The sequence below is a fragment of the Phycodurus eques genome, chromosome 1 (genome assembly GCF_024500275.1).
Source record: "Phycodurus eques isolate BA_2022a chromosome 1, UOR_Pequ_1.1, whole genome shotgun sequence".
Taxonomy (NCBI): Eukaryota; Metazoa; Chordata; class Actinopteri; order Syngnathiformes; family Syngnathidae; genus Phycodurus; species Phycodurus eques.
This window is the reverse complement of record NC_084525.1, coordinates 5600794-5613956: the sequence shown is the minus strand read 5'-3', so window position 1 is coordinate 5613956 and position 13163 is coordinate 5600794. Positions and strand designations below refer to the sequence as shown.

The window sequence follows — 13163 nt, the reverse complement described above, 5'->3', positions numbered from 1 at the left end:
ACACCTTTCTTTCTTTTTCTATTTTTTACATTTTCTTTTTCTGTCTTTTTCATATTATTTTTTGTTTTCATCTTTTTATTTTCAAGCCCCTCCTTGAGCTGTCACCTTATTGTGGTGGAGGGGTTTGTGTGTCCCAATGATCCTAGGAGCTAAGTTGTCTGGGGCTTTATGGCCCTGGCAGGGTCACCCATGACAAACAGGTTCTAGGTGAGGGACCAGTCAAAGCACAGCTCCAAAAAACGTCTATGAAGATGAAAACTTCAGGAAGACATTTTCCCTTGCCCGGACGCGGGTCATTGGGGCCCCCCTCTGGAGCCAGGCCTGGAGGTGGGGCTCGAAGGCAAGTGCCTGGTGGTTGGGCCTGCACCCATGGGTACCGGCCGGGCAAAGCCATAAAGGGTAACGTGGGTCCCCCTTCCTGTGGGCTCACCACCTGTGGGAGGGGTCATAGGGGTCAGGTGCAGTGTGAGCTGGGCCGAAGGCAGGGACCTTGGCGAGACGATCCCCGGCTACATAAGCTGGCTATAGGGACGTGGAATGTCACCTCTCTGGCAGGCAAGGAGCCCGAGCTGGTGTGCGAGGTCGAGAAGTTCCGACTAGATATAGTCGGGCTCGCCACCGCACACAGCTTGGGCTCTGGTACCAGTCCTCTTGAGAGGGGTTGGACTCTCTGGCCCCCCCGATCAGAACCCGAGCGGTGTTCTGTTATTGGACTTCTGTGCTCGTCATGGATTGTCCATAACGAACACCATGTTCAAGCATAAGGGTGTCCATACTTGCACTTGGCACCAGGACACCCTCGGTCGCAGTTTGATAATCGAGTTTGTGGTCGTGTCATCGGACTTGCGGCCACATGTCTTGGACACTCTGGTGAAGAGAGGGAAGGAGCTGTCAACTGATCACCACCTGGTGGTGAGTTGGCTTCGATGGTGGGGGAAGAAGAAGGTTAAAAAGCTCCTTGGTGGCAAGGCCCCGGGTGTGGATGAGATTCGCCCGGAGTTCCTAAAGGTTCTGGATGTTGTGCGGCTGTCCTGGTTGACACGCCTCTGCAACATCGCGTGGACATCGGGGACAGTGCCTCTGGATTGGCAGTCTGGGGTGGACAGAATTTCTAGGCGAAGCTGAGGTGAAGAGGGGGGTCAGGTTTGGTGGCCTCAGTATTGCATCTCTGCTTTTTGAAGATGTGGTTCTGTTGGCTTCATCAAGCCGTGATCTCCAACTCTCATTGGAGCGGTTCGCAGCAGAGTGTGAAGCGACTGGGATGAGAATCAGCACCTCCAAATCTGAGACCATGGTCCTCGGTCGGAAAAGAGTGACGTGCCTTCTCCAGGTCGGGGATGAGATCCTGCCCCAAGTGGAGGATTTCAAGTATCTTGGGCTCTTTTTGACGAGTGAGGGAAGAATGGAACGAGAGATCAACAGGCAGATCGGTGCAGCGTCTGCAGTGATGCGGACTTTGTATTGGTCTGTTGTGGTAAAGGAGCTAAGCCGAAAGTCGAAGCTCTCAATTTACCGGTCGATCTACGTTCCTACCCTCACCTATGGTCACGAGCTGTGGGTCATGACCGAAAGAACAAGATCCCGGATAGAAGCGGCCGAAATGAGTTTCCTCTGCAGGGTGTCCGGGCTTTCCCTTAGAGAGAGGATGAGAACCTCGGTCATCCGGGAGGAGCTCAGAGTAGAGCCGCTGCTCCTCCACATTGAGAGGAGCCAGATGACAACATCAACATGTTTTTGTTGATCAACATCTACTCCGTCCTCAAAAAGGCCCAGCAGAGGATGTACTTCCTGCGGCTTCTGAGAAAGCATGGCCTGCCGCAGGAGCTGCTGAGGCAGTTCTACACAGCGGTCATCGAATCAGTCCTGTGTTCTTCCATTACAGTCTGGTTTGGTGCTGCTGCAAAAAAGGACAAACTCCGACTGCAACGGACAATCAAAACTACTGAAAGGATTGTCGGTACCCCCCTACCCACCCTTGAGGATTTGCACGCTGCCAGAACTAAGACAAGAGGGTGCAAAATCCTCTCAGACCCTCTACATCCTGGTCACCAGCTCTTCTAGCTCCTTCCCTCAGGTAGGCGCTACCGATCAATGCAAACTAGAACTAGCAGACATTCCAACAGCTTCTTCCCTCTTGCAATCAATTTCTTAAACACCTAACCTACAATTCCATTGCAACATGCTGGCAATTTTTTTCTTTTTGTCTTGAGTTTGTTGTCACATTTCTGTCGGGCCAATTATACATACTAGTGCACTCACTGTAGTAGTCTCGCCACACTGCACTATTTGCATATCTGTTGTTGACCAATACTGGCCACTCATACCAGAGTAGCATCTGTTCCATTTGCAAAATCAAAATTGTCCCATACTATCGTACTACTCGCTTGAAGTCTCGGCGCCCTTTGCACAATGGTCATTGCACCGAACTATTGCAATATTAGTCATTTGAACTGAGGACTCTGCATCTTTTTGCACAATTGTCTAAAAAAAAAAATTGCTCAGTGACTGTTTTTGTCAATGTCTTTATGTCTCAAAAGTGTTCTCTGTCAATTGACTTTCTGTTGTCGTACTAAAGCGGCTCCAATTACCGGAGACAAATTCCTTGTGTGTTTTTTGGACATACTTGGCAAATAAAGATGATTCTCAGGTGGCTGGGGCATCGGTTTCGGCTGGCCTGTGAACGCCTCGGGATCCCCCCGGAAGAGCAGGATGAAGTGGCTGGGGAGAGGGAAATCTGGGCGTACCTGCTAAAGTTACTGCCAAGACAATGTAGTATGCTGTTCTCTCTTTCGAACACATTAGCATGCATTTCACAGGCAGGGTCTCGGAGTTCAATAAACACATTTCTATCTATTTGCTGATAGGGTTTTTTAATCAAGCCGTATTATGATAATGGTTTTGCATTCATGCGAATTGATTTGGAAGTAAAATTGATGTCCGTTTTTTGGCCTCTAAGAGAATCAGAGGAGACTGTGGGCCTAAAGGAATTCAATGTGCAAGATTTATTGTGGAAGGATTGATCCCAGAAAAAAAGAAAAGAAAATTCATCTTGATGTAAATAAAGTGCTAAGATCAGTGAGCATTCAAAGTGTGATGAGATGGAAAAATGCTCAAGGCTATGAGGAACAGTTCACTGTGACAAGGAGTAATTGGCTTGTGATCTGCTTTGTGCTTTGTAGTCTTCCACCTTGGGAATTTTCAGGCTTGGTCTGCTTTAAAGTGTGTCATTGCGTTCCTCAAACAGGCCTTTATTTCAACTCTCAGAGGGAAAGTGACGAGCTTTATTGATACAAGACTGCTCACAGATACTATATTACAGGGCATTGGCATTAATAATGTCTCCTAATTCACCCTATATTAAATATGTTCGCTTTACACGATCAGGATTTTCGGGGCCGATCACCGATCAGCAAGTTTAAAAAAATGATAACTGATCACAAGATGGAGCAATTTGTCCATTTACATGACTTGTTCATTTATTGTATATACTCGTGTACTTCATGACTTGTTCATTTATGGGATACATTTGTGTACTGTATCCATCCGGTTTCTGTACCGCTTATCCTCACTAGGGTCTCGGGCGTGCTGGAGCACATCCCAGCTCAAAATTATTCTCTTGCATTTTAGACAAAAGTTAAAAAATAAATGACCTTTCGGGGGCATTCAAGGATTGGCCACTGAAATAAGTTTAGGTCAGATCAACATTACAACATGAGAGAAGTAATGGGTGCTAACTTACTGTAATTAGATTACTTTCTTGAAATTAAATTACTTTAATAAATACTGTTAATGACATGCTTACTCTTTCTCACTGTCCCGGCTATATGGACGGGTGTTGTCCAGAGTTTGCGTCCGGTTGGGGTTATTTTATTTTATTTTTTTAATTTTATTTTATTTTTTCTCTCTCTCTTCTCCCCCCCATGCTGCGTTGCTTGAACGTGGCATTCTCCTCCTTGTGTACATTCTTCAGGTGCCCGATCAAATTTGTGTTGAAACATTTAGATGACGTTCCCCACAACATACTTCAGTTGTGCACAGACTGCAAATAACTTGCGTGTTGTTTGTCTGAGACACCGCAAAATAGTCCCAGACTGATGACGTGTTTTTTAACTGACAAGATTGGAAAAAAAACTTTATTGGCCGTCAGATAGTTACAGTACTGTGCCACAAGACATGTGACAAGGCTAAAAATAAACTAGCTTTTGGATTCAAACGCAACGGCGATGCAGAGTTAAATGCCTTGTGCGGAGCTGATCGATGACATCATTGATCGGATCGGCGAATTATGACAAAAAAGCCGATCAACATAAAATGCTAATTATCAGCCGATACCGATCACACCGATCAGATCAAGTCTACTTTACCGCATGTGCAATTGTTTTGATTGTTTTGTATAAGATTTGATTGTTAACACAAATATTCATACGTGCATTTTATTAATGTTACAAGTGCACCAACCATAAGCCAGCACCCGTTTCTTGCCTTCTTGTAGTGTCTTCTGGCAATCGTCAGGCTGTCATTGCAAATTAGAAATTGTTCAGACTGCGGACCACGGATGTTCCTAATTTTACACCCAGTTAAATGCTCTATCACATTTTCTGTCTTTCACCCATAATTATAAATACAGTACTGCCAGTGTGCATGCATACACAACTTTGTACAACAGAAAAAACTACAGTGCACACAACCTACTTGTAGAGTTTTCAAAGAAAGATAATTGCCAGGGTTTACCAGTCGTTTTTTTAGACGACGCCTGAGATTATGACAACTATTCATGTCCGAACAGAACAGAGTTAGAGGTGCAACAATTGATTCACTGACAACTAATCGATGATCAAATTAAAAGCCAACTTAATTAATTGTTCAGAGACATTAATAATTGTCTAAATCCTTGGAATTTCAGCTTCTCAGCAGTAAATATTTTTAGTTTTCTGTAGTCCTTCATGAAAGCAGAATGCTTATCTTTGTGACTGACCAATTTAATACATTTGAACACATCTGTTTTTACTTTGGAAAAGAGTGATCCAAATTCTTGCCCATTTTCTGATATGTTAAGTACCAAACCAGTGATTCTTTCAAAATAATTGTATGTTTGTGCATTTGAAATAATATCCTGTTTTTTAATAAGGGGCTGGAAATATTTTGTATCCGATTTATCGATTAATAGAAAAAAATAATAAAAAATAAAATCGATCATTGAAATATTTGTTAGTTTCAGCCCTAAACGGAGTACAGCAAATTGAGGATCCAGTATGTATGGACGCCTTTCTGTATGGACCAAAACCTTCTTCGTGAGGTTCTCATGAAGGGCCGTGTATAATTTGATTGTAGGAATATGCTTCGGGCCCCAAAAAACAAAAATACCCCTGATGTATTTGTGCGTTAGCCGATTATTTTGGTTTTATTTTGTTTACCATGGCGAATGATGGTTTTATTATCTTGCTGTGAAAAAAGTGCTGATTGAGTTCGCTTGAGGGGAAGGATCCCCCATACGTTTCCCCCTTTTAACTCTGCAAATCCAATCACATGCCGCTCCTATCTTCCATGGCATGAGGCAGCAAAGTGTGATCATGCAGCTGAGTGAAATGACTGGACGCGGCGTAATAAACGACAGAGGTTAGACTAATTGAGTTTCTAGCATAATGCCTTTTCTGCCGCCGTTTGTTATTGTATTATCAAGTCCAGAGAATTATCCTGCCGCCAGATCTTTAGTCAAATGTTGATGATTGTGAAAATAGCAAATAGACTGAGGGGAAATGTAGCTATCATGATACACATGCATCCGTTCTTTCTCCTTAGCTCACCGTCATTTTCCTACCATCGTATCCTTTTTTTTTTTTTCATAGTCTATTCCCTATCCGTTCCTCCTCACACTCATCAAATTATCCTCCCTTTTCTCCTGCCTAATCAGGCCAAGGCACCCATCTCAGCCACGTGTGCGCACATGCGTGTGTGTGTGTGTGTGTGTGTGTGTGTGTGTGTGTGTGTGAATACAGAGCCTAGGAGAAGGATTGGGCATAAACAACACAGGCAAACAAGCCACCTGCTTCCTGCTGAGGTCTCTTGTTAAATGTGTGGACAGAAATAGAACTGGGCAACCTTGCAGTAGAATTAAAGTGGATAGGACGGACAGGTAGTACAACATCCTACACCACAACATCACTTTGTCTCTAAAAGTAATATTAAAACATTGGTATTCAAATACACAGTTCTAGTCAGAAGTTTACATTGTGAATGTCATTAATTTGTGGCTTTATTCCTTAGAACTGAATGATAATGTACAATGTACATGTTAAATTATGTTTTTATAAATAAAATTTTTAATGATTTGGTGAAAATTACACACACAGGTTCAAACAAATGCACACATTCACCTCACTTGTAATTCGTGGTGCTGAATGTTCTGTCTTGACATACAACTAGCGATGTTCGGTATCACTATTTTTCAGACCGATACCAGTATGACTGCTCCCGATATTGATACATTGCTTGATTGCATGAACAACCTGAAACTAATGTGTACATAGATGATCAGAATCAAAATTATTTTTTATTGACTGTTTAAAAAAAAAGAAGAAGAAAAAAACGTATGTTAAAAAGCACAATACTTTGCCTCTGGACATTCAAGGTCAAAACTCGTATTTGTAGTTTGGTTTTAAAATATATCTTTTGTGACGGCAGTCTTGGACGTTTTCTGACACATCTATGTCAAGAAAGTCCATTTGGTGATAGATTGACGCAGAACAGTAATCTCTTATTTGAGTAGAGAACCAGTCAGTCCATCCATCCATTTTCTGAGCCGCTTCTCCTCACTAGGGTCGCGGGCGTGCTGGAGCCTATCCCAGCTATCATCGGGCAGGAGGCGGGGTACACCCTGAACTGGTTGCCAGCCAATCGCAGGGCACATACAAACAAACAACCATTCGCACTCACATTCACACCTACTGGCAATTTAGAGTCTCCAATTCATGCATGTTTTTTGGATGTGGGAGGAAACCGGAGTGCCCGGAGAAAACCTACGCAGGCACGGGGAGAACATGCAAACTCCACTCATGCGGGGCCGGGGATTGAACCCCGGTCCTCAGGACTGTGAGGCAGACGCTCCAACCAGTTGCTCACCGTGCCGCCAACCAGTATGTCTTAGTTTTTTTTTTTTATATATCTAGTCATACATTTTTTTTTCTTCTGGTTACTAATTTGTTGTCAGAGCAACACTGTGAAGAATTGAAAATTAACTGTCGTAGCACGCTGCTGGAAATAATAAACAATAAAATAATCGTCTTCACACAGTCAGAGAGCAAACGCAGAGCTATGTCCTGACATTGCAGATGAGTCTCTGTTTACAAAGCAGCGAGCAACTAGAGTTTAATGGCTTCTTGCTGTAAAATGGTGGGTTGAATGTTGGCCGAAGGGGCCTGTAGGCACCAAGGCCACTGATGTAATAGGAGCGTTCCCTGTGGACCACTAAAGAGTTGGTGAGAATGGCACAAATTCAAAGAACTGTTGGTCATTTGGGCTCTAGCTCTGAACCAGCACTCACACCAGCTCGGTGTGACATGCATAACTGTAAATTTATGATGGTGTAATGTTCATTGATATGTTTGTACAACTTTGGGGTGATTGGTGTGTCATGTGTTGTGCTGTTTGATGTCAGTTGTTGATTGGTGTGTCATGTGTTGTTGTGTTGTTCCATGTCAGCTGTTGCTGGGACCTTTGTGCTGTTGCCTTTTTGAAAGTTCCGTTGCCTTTTTGAAGTAACAAGTGTAAGTCTGAGGCACAGCAGAGGCACGTTATTCCTGAACATGACAAGATGACGGATGGCTGTCTTGACATTTCTGAGTACTTAGAAAACATTATAAGTTAAGATAAGAGAGACATTAAGGAAAATTCCAGGACACTTCAGTTCCCTCTTTTGCGGCAGCGACCAACGAGGTATTTGTAAGTATGTTATTTTCACCATTGAAATTGTTAGCTATGCATTTGTCTTTTCCTAATTATATCAGTTGTATCATTATTAATTTTCAAGGTATGATGGAGATTGGATGGCTTCATTAAACCAGTTGCTAGAAAACAACTTGTTTGTCGTGCCTGCAGCGGAATTCACAATAATCTCGAGGCCGAATTAAGGCACCTGCTTAGGCTTGACACACACATACAAACTAATACAAACCAGGGGATTCCCAGAAGCCTGAGGCCTTGCAGGGGTAAACATAGTAAACATAGGAACATTTTGACCATAAAAGGTCATGCAGTTAGGATTTCCAGTGGCTCCTTAAAACCACTCCATCATATAGGCGTGATATTTTCCTCCCTAGTTTTTGTCATCATTTTACAATACATTGAACGTTAGCTTGATATTCCCTTTTGGATTCTCCCATCGGAGCTCACCACAGTGAGTCATATTTCCAACGCTCATGATTTTTGTGGCTCAGTTTATTTACACACGATGCTCTTCCTGATGCAACCTCTCCCTTTCACAGTATCTGGGCTCGGGACTGCCACTGGGGATTTCGAGCGGTCTGGTGTTGTACAGAAAATGTGATACTCACAGTGAATATTCTATCGACACTGAAATGTGTGTTAAATGTCGTGTTAAAAACAACGACACCATTACAAATGCTTGCTCTGCTCAAATTTTATCCATAATTCTAAACACGAACAACGCGCGAAACACCATTGGCGCACGGGCTAACAATTAGCATCTGTGGCAATGTTGTTACCCGTTAGAGAATGGCTATCTGAACACAAATGGTGGAGTAACACATGTGCACAGATCACATAACAATCCACAGTCATGTGTTTGTTATGTGATCTGTGAAGAACAACTAATATTACAGCTGTACTGAGATGCTGAGAGAGGAGCTGAGCCTCTAGTACAGTATATCTGTCTTGAACTTGTAGCTTGGATTTTTGAGTCGTGCAACTTTGTACATTACCCTGGACTTAAATTTCAGGGTACTTCAAAGCTTAGAATGAAATGTGATCAGTGGTGTCATTGTCACAGTGGATTTGTTTTGGAAATTTGCATTTTAATGGACATTTTACAGACAAATGCAATAGCTTGGTACCTATTTAATAATTTCAGCCATGCAGAATAAAACGGAATGGAAGTAGTAGTCGTCTTCTTTCTTTTTGGAGAAAATCCTACCCTTGTGTTGCCTGCATGTAACTCATATATTTGCTCTTGATCTCTGAATAGCTTTGAGTTGTGAGCTAGAGATCTGTACCAGCCAGATCGATTTTTGATTTTGCTGTAGTCTTCTGCGGTAGCAGACTTTCGTTTAATGCTTCACTTCACTCCAGTCATTTCCACAGGATCTGATGCTAATGATTTCGGTCAGGCTTTTTACTGTCTGTTCCTCAGCTGTTCATTATGCCTTCCTGCAGACGAGCTTAGTAGGCTGATTTAGGACTGCAGTAGAGCCAGGCTGGTAGAATGTCTCTCACCTTTGTAGCTCATTGAGGTTTTAAAATAGTCTAATCGGTTCTGTTGTATTTCTACGTGTCCAAAAGACAAGATGCAGACTTAATATGAACGATATGAATTGTACAAACCTTGAATTCCAGATGTTTGTGTGTCTTGCATAAATGCCTCCTGTAGCTAGCTAACCAGGCTAGAGCTGTTTGTCAATTTTCACCTCAGTAAGTGATGTCAGGCCTTCACACCCAGCCGCTGGGAAGGATTGGGTGCAAATATATGCACCGCGGCTGAATGGGGAGGACTTTAAATTATTTATCAGGAACACCAGCAAGCCTGCAACCGTTCCAACAAGGAAATACAGCTCCCTTGTGTTTGAACTGGGCTTGCTATCAGCCGAGCAGCTGCTGACATTATGTGAATAGCCGGTGCCCAGGGCACATTGAAGCGTGGCTTGAGAGGAGAACGAACTGCCGTGCAGCAAGTATTATGGTACCGTCATTTCGTTGTTGCTTGCACTGAAGTAGCTCTTGACACCACCTTTTCCCGCAGGAAGATTATTATTTTATTATTATTATTATAATTTTTTTTTTTTGTTCCATTTAAATATAGTGTTGAGCTGCAGCAGCCGATAACAAAAAGGCGACTGGAGACTCGTCAGTCCGCTGGCGTTTTATGACTTTAAACCACATGAAGGTAATCTTTGAATTGTATCTAAAAAAAATGTCATTGAGAATATTTTATTCTCCTTGGTTTTCAACTGGTACAGTTCGTCGTAGCAGCACTTTTAACACCAAAGCACTAGGTCCTTGCCAGAAAGTGGGATTTGTTTACGTGAATCTCCAATGTACACTATGAGCTGAAGGCGTAGTCATAGGTGTCCAGAATGGGCAGCAGATGCTCACTCATTGAATACTACTGCTTGGTTAGTTTGGTAGTTGGTACCCTAATAATTTTCACATTGGTAAAGCAAATTTCTTATTCCCCTGAGACGTTGCGGTGTCATTCTACACACACATTCTACCTTCCAATGGTGAGTCACTGCCATTGTTTCCCTGTGATTCTTGTAGTTAGACAGGCCATCTATAAATTTAGCCCAGTAAAAGCCCTCTGGCACAGGCATCGTGTCCACACTACTGTGACTCACTGTTACTTTTGGATTAAAGTGGTATTACAAGCCAAGATAGACTACGGGTAGCTTGTTGAGGAGCTTACACATTGTCACCTTAGGTATCTGTTGTTGTAAACAAGCAGGAATCCTAAGCGACTGCAAATTAGTGTTTTGTTGTCATTAGTGTGACGGCATTTTGATTTATCTTTTCATCATAGCATCAGAAGAGTTGGTTGAAAGACAATAAATTCATGAGCTGAAGTAATGAAAATGCTCTGTGTGTTTTTTCCCCTTAGCAATCAGAAAGTTTTTTTTCCAGACAAATCAGGCGTAAAAGGCTCCAACGAGATGGCAGTTAGCCTCTAATGGGGCCTGTGAAAGTGACGAGGCTGATTTATATACAATTTTTGTTTCTGCTGTTGCACACCACCAGTTAAACCACCATTTTCTGTCTTGATCTGTGTAGATATGTTTGGTGCAGTGGTCTCGTGTGGTAAGTGTTTCATTCATTCCGTGAGCATGCTCGTAACTTGAAACGCTTGTATCTCAAATCATCTTTCCCCTTTGAAATTCATAGAAATGCCATAATCACTACCAGCCTTTGCGAAAAAAACTTTTTTTTTTGTACAGTAATGTGTATTTTAATGAGGGGACAAATAGCACTCTATATAGTAGACTTTATAAAAACATGCAGTAATGACAATTAAAAAGAATGGAAAGAATTTATCCGTTTTTGTCACACGTTTTGCTTCAATTCGATGGTTATGTTGCTCCTTCTGCTATGTGTGCCTTGGTCACCTGGGGGCAGTATAATACAGAGAAACAGATACACATGGAGACAGTGGAGATGTTACAACTCCTCAGCAATATGTTCTTTGCAGAAGATAAAGAATATGCCTGTGAGTATTCTTAGTATCTGTCTACATGTGTTGCTCCACCATTTGTGTTCAAATATCTGTTACTTCAAAAGTTAAAACGCCACCATTTCCCATTAGTTGTTAGCATTAGCATCAAGCATTTAAAATTTAAAATGCACAGTGTAATTCTTTGTTTGATGTTTACCCTGACAGTAAATTTCCACTGGAAGTGGCAACTTGAAGCCTCTTTTTTGAAAGTTGATCATTAATTCTATCTGCCAACCTGCTGCTTGTTGTCACGTGAGGGTCTGCCATACAGCGCTAGTATCTCAAGTTTGCCCTCACAAGTCAAAGCAAAAAAATCAGCCGAACGACGGCTCGTATCTTGAAAAACGAGTGACTCTTATCTCAATGCACCATTGTATCCCTCGGGGTTTGATAAAACTATAGCTGACACCTAATTAATTCAAATGGTATCTTATCAGTTAGCTGTCTTTTGTGAACTATTTAATTATTTTCAAAGAAGGGATCTGGCAGCATGGTGGCAAATAGTGGACGCACACGCTGAAGTGGCAGGGCATCGTCATAGTCGTCATCCTGCCATGGAAAACTGCTAATGAGCTCATGGTAGGATTTGATCCACATGAGCAGGCAAGGTGACTAATTGTCCACACAGATGGCAATTATGTCGGGAACTCCCATAAGCGACGTACCAACTGGGCCAGTCAAGTAGAAAAGATAAACAGCACCAGAGGCACAGCACTGCTTGTTTTTATTGCCTTCGTCAGAGCTGTTGCAGTAAACGAAACAAAGTCGAACCAGAAAAAAATTACTCAATCACATGAGCATGATGTGAGAATCTTACTTCTGTTTCAGACAGGAAGTGCCATTCAGCGTCTGTTGAGCGGAAATGGAACTAGTGTGTCTGAGTCTCCATTGTGGAATTTTGTCTGTACTCCCGCTGTGAACACGCTCGTCATTGCCATCTGTGACGCTAACACAAGCATTAGCATCTGCTGTGCTGTCAATATGATCATTTGTGTGCTGCAAAGTTTTGAAATAGAGTGATGCAAGAGACCTGAGAGAGAAATACCTTCGCCCCAGCTGAGGGAGGGCTGATTAAACCATGCAACTGCAATGCAATATGGTAATTCTCAAAATATGATACTAGTACCACAAGTGGTAAGCAGGCTCACAAAAGAATCACAATGTTACAGCGGCCTCAACCTTTTTTCCATCCAGTATAGTACACTTGTTAAGTTGTATTCAAGTCATTCATTATTAAGTATATATTTGTCCATTTTTCTACATTTAAGCAGAATTGTTGAACCTGGATAATGTTACAGGGGCTCACATATTTTACATTACAAAACCCTCACGGAACACTACCAAGCAACAAGACTGAAATAATGATCTCATCTCAATTTACTCCCAAATGTACTTATTGTGAAATGAGGGCCTGTTTAGTTGAACACAGCTTCTATTCTGTTGTATGAATGGCAACAGGTGGATGCACAAGTTTATTGTAGCTTCTGCCATCTAGTGGAAGAAAGTTGTGGTGTCACCATACAACACTGACTTAGATGGATGAACAAAGATACATTATTTATAGTAAATGAACAATCTTTGGACCAATTAAGTGAAATTGGATGATTTTCCTGTTGACGTGGATTGGAATGAGTGGTTTAATTGATTTAACAGATGATTACACCCACACAAACTTTCCGATATCGAAGACCAGGTTCCCCCACTGCAAAACTTCTCTTTCCCCAAACAA

The 13163-nt window shown here is 42.3% G+C and overlaps 1 protein-coding gene across 3 annotated transcripts in view; it reads left to right on the top strand.

Annotated features, from left to right (window-relative positions):
- Positions 1 to 13163, top strand: part of pkig (protein kinase (cAMP-dependent, catalytic) inhibitor gamma) — a 30604-nt gene that overhangs the window by 11143 nt on the left and 6298 nt on the right. The window contains exon 1 of one of the 3 annotated variants that reach the window (XM_061673854.1): positions 5906 to 6133. The exons of the other annotated variants lie outside the window; for them this stretch is intronic. The gene's annotated coding sequence lies outside the window, so the exon portion shown is untranslated. Of the gene's footprint in view, positions 1 to 5905; positions 6134 to 13163 lie in introns of those variants that run through there. 3 annotated transcript variants of the gene reach the window in all.